The following is a 4,083-nucleotide window of genomic DNA, read 5'->3' on the forward strand; positions in this document are numbered from 1 at the left end:
GACCTTAAACAGGTCACTCAGTCTCTCTGAGCCCCCATTTTCGTTATAAAATAGTGCTGTGGTGAAGGCACAGATAATGGAGCCAGATGACCCCAGGTTCAAGTCCTGGCTGTGCCACTTCAGCTTTGTGACCTTGGGCAAGATATTGAATCCTTTTCATTTAATTCCCATCTGTAAAATGGCAAAATAATAGTATCCACTATATCTAGTTCATCGTGAGAGTTAAGTGAGAAGGTCCACGTAAAGCAAGTGACACCTAATAGGGCTTCATAAGTTAGTGCCCATTAGGATTACCCTGTAGAGCTGCTTAAGCTCTTCTGATCCTTGGTGTGATTTCCCTGGGAGCATCAGTCCTGGGGTGGCTGAGGGTCCAATGTACCCTTAGGTGCTGTAGTAGTTGCTGGGAGGGCCCTTGGGTCTGAGGCCGCGGGAGCAGGATTTTCCACAGTGACTCCCAGCGGGCTCAAAGCACCCATAACCCTGTCTTATTCCCCTACAGGTGATGGAGGAGCTGCAGGCCGCCTCTGTACACAGCGACGAGAGGGAGCTTCTCCAGCTACTGTCCACCCCCCACCTCAGGGTAGTCACGCTGCAGTCCCTGCTCACCCACACAGCTTGTGTCTCCTGGGATGGGGGCAGGAGGGAACGCTTGGTCATGAGACAGGAAAGGAGATTTCTGAGTGAGAGATCCTCAGTGCCAGCATCTAGGGTGGTTGTCTCTGGCATGAAATCCGAGACTCCCCAGACCTGCCCAGTCAGGGCCCCCTGACTCCTGTGAGCTCTGGGCCAGCCTTTCATTTCTCTTGTTTTCCTGAAAGGCCATGCTCATGGTACATGACACAGTTGCCCAGAAGAACTTCGACCCTGTGCTCCCCCCTCTGCCTGATAATATCGACGAGGATTTTGATGAAGAATCAGTGAAGATTGTCCGCCTGGTGAAGAACAAGGAACCCCTGGTATGTGGCACCTACATCTCCTCCCCACCCACTCCTTATTCTACCCTGAAAACTGGGAAGGGACCCTGAAGTCTTCGGCGTGAGTGATGGCAGCTTTGTCATGGCTGTCACTAGTTCCTGCAACACTTTTGCGTGCAGGGCACCCCTTTCTCTGGGTGGACACAGGCTTTCTCAGCTATAGCCAAGCTCTTTTGGGCAGTAAATAACCTGCACAGCTGTATGGGGAAGACTTGATCATCGTGCTTTGAGCCAAAGGTTGGCAAACTACAGCCCAAGGGCCAAACCCAGCCCACTGCCAGTTTTTCTAAATAAAGTTTTACTGGTGCATGGCCATCCAGTTCATTTAGATACTGTCTGTGGCTGCCTTTACATTGCAATGGCAGAGTTCAGTAGTTGCTAAGGAGACCCTGTGGCCCACAAAGCCAATAATATTTACATCTAGCCCTTTACAGAAAAAGTTTGCCAATCCCTGCTCTGAATACTGAGGAAGCACAGGACAGCAGCCATTCTTCTCAGCTGACAGATGGTTATCATTTTGGTCCTGGTTCAGCACTGATTTACCAAGCAGAGACAGGGTTGTTTATTAGATGGAGAGAAGTAGGGGAAGTCTGCAGTGCTTGGCCTGGAGTAGTGGTCCCCAGGGACTACTGGCACCAGGGACCGGTGCTCCTATGAGAATCTAAAGCCTGATGATCTGAGGTGGAGCTGAGGCGGTGATGCTAGTGCAGGGGAGCGGCTGCAAATCCAGATGAAGCTTCGCTCGCTCACCTCCTGCTGTGTGGCCTGGTTCCTAACAGGCCATGGACCAGGACTGGTCCATGGCCCAGGGGTTGGGGACCCTTACCCTAGAGAATACGAAAACTGGCACCCTTTATTTTCAACTTTCACCAAATGACCTCAGATGAGCCACTTCTACAAGCAGACCAAGATCTCTCTTCTGCCTCTGTTTTCTTACCTTCCAAACTGGGCAGTCATCCATCGCTCGGCAAACACGTTGTGCACCTTCCTGTGTACCTAGCACCCTGCTGGGTGCAGGCAGTTCAGAGATGACTAAGACTTAGTCCTTGCCCTCTTGAAGTTCACAGGAGGTAGTGAATGGGGGTTTCCTGGGAGGGGTAATGCCCATGCTGAATGCCAAAAAAAAAGAACAGGAGTTTGCCAGAAGGAAAAGGAAGAGGGAGGGCATTACACGCAGTAGACTGCACGAGCAAAGCCATGGTAAGGTAAACAACAGGGTATCTTCAGGGAACTCTGAGCTGCCTGGTATGGACATAGAATGCCAAGTTTGAGATAAGGAGTGACAGAGGTGAGGCCAGGTCAGTGGCAGATCATAAAGAACCTGATTGTCCACGCATAGCCGCTTAGCTTGATCCCAAAGGCAGTGGGGAGCCATTGAAAGTTTTTAGTAAGAAATGGCATGGCCAGATTTGTAGTTTAGAAAGATCACCGTGGATATCAAGTAGCCTGGAGGGTGAGGCCAAAAGCAGAAAACCAATTTGAAGGTGAGAGCTAGATATATGTTCAGAAACAAGGCTGACCTGGGCCTGTGGGAATAGGGAAGAGAAATCCAAGAAATATTTCAGGAATAAAATTAGTGTTACTTTGTGACTGCCCCAGTTTGGGTAGGAGACTGGAGAGGCACCTAGGATAATGCCCAGATATCCAGTTGGGATGACTAAGAGGATGCTGGGGCCATGATTCAAGGGAGGGAATAAAGAGGAGCTTAGGGCCCACTGTCTTCAAGAGGCTTGTGTGATTGCACGTCGGGGTGTCTAGGCAGTGGAAGAGATATGTGACCAGAGATACAAATTTGGCAGCCGCCAGCATCTAGGAGGGGTTAACATCACACTGGGTAAAGTATACGCAGTGAGACAAGAAGAGGGTGGAGGCAAAGCCCTAGCCCTTTAATCAACATTTAAAGGCATTTAGAGAGGGACTCAGCAAAGAAGATTTGTGATTGAGAAGAACTGGAGAGGTGTCACTAGGGCCTGAGCTAAGAGAGAATTCCAGAGGGAGGACAAGCGCCAGAGTTAGACAGGAGGGAGATCAGAGGAGAGAGGACTGAGGGTGGTAGCTGGCGGTGGTAGCTGGCGGGTCATTAGTTATTGCTGGTGCATTCGAGGTTGCGGGGGTGAGTGACTTGGGGGGCAGGAAGCAGAGAGAGCAAACGCACACTGCTTCTTTAACAAGCTTTGCTCCAAAGGAACAGAGACTGGCTGCTGCCGATGGGAGCGCAGGCTTTCTAATGATGGGAAAGACTTGATAATATTTTTAGCACCAAGAGAAGGAGCCAGTCGAGAAAGGGTATTGAGAATGTAGGAGAGGGTGGGAGGGACTGATGGAGCAGCCTAGACAGGAGGGGCCCCTTCCCTGAGATGGGGGGAAGGAGGAAAAGTTAGACATAGATGCTGGAAAGCTAGGTCTAGGGGTCAAGAAGCCACAGGGTGCTTAGCTGATGGCCTCTCTTTCCAGCAGTATTTATCTAATGTACTTCAGATAGATGCTATAAACAAAGTTAATAAGTGTGCCAATGTGCTTGCAGTTGCAGCCAATAATAAATGGTTAGCATTTATTGAGCACTTACTGTGTGCTTAGTGCCCTGCATGTATTATCTAATGTAATCCTTGCACAACCCCATGAGTTAAATGCTATCCCAGAGAAAGCAGACTCCGAGAGGAAGGATAGTGGGCTTCCTTGCTAAGGCCGCATGCTTTTAGCAAATGGCGGAGTGGATTCACACTCAGGGCTATCCAACTCCAGAGCTTCGCTCTTCACCTGACTGCCACCCAGACTCGCCACAGTCCAGCCTGCGTGAAGCCTGAAATTGAGGGCTCGTTAGCACCTTTCTCATCCTCAACATCCTCTCTACTGTGCTTCATGGACCAAGCCCTGATCCCGAAGCTCTGGCTAGGGCATATTTGGTTCCTCTCTGCAACAGAAGGCCTGGTAAACCTGCAGTTGGTTAGAGGCAGGATGAGAATTTGCTGGCACATACTCTCCTCATTATTAAATGTCTTTGCAAGAGGCAAGGGCTATGATATGATAAAATGCTGGATTCAGCATCACAAAAAGCTTTACTCTTTACCAGCTGGGTGACCTTTAGGGTGCTTACCTTCTCTTGAGTTCC

The 4,083-nt window shown here is 49.8% G+C and overlaps 1 protein-coding gene across 1 annotated transcript in view; it reads left to right on the plus strand.

Moving 5' to 3' along the window:
* MPP3 (membrane palmitoylated protein 3) overlaps positions 1–4,083 on the plus strand; it is a 28,880-nt gene that overhangs the window by 3,799 nt on the left and 20,998 nt on the right. The gene's annotated exons all lie outside the window — the stretch shown is intronic.

The sequence above is a fragment of the Pteropus vampyrus genome, unplaced genomic scaffold (assembly GCF_000151845.1).
Source record: "Pteropus vampyrus isolate Shadow unplaced genomic scaffold, Pvam_2.0 Scaffold306, whole genome shotgun sequence".
NCBI classification, from domain to species: domain Eukaryota; kingdom Metazoa; phylum Chordata; class Mammalia; order Chiroptera; family Pteropodidae; genus Pteropus; species Pteropus vampyrus.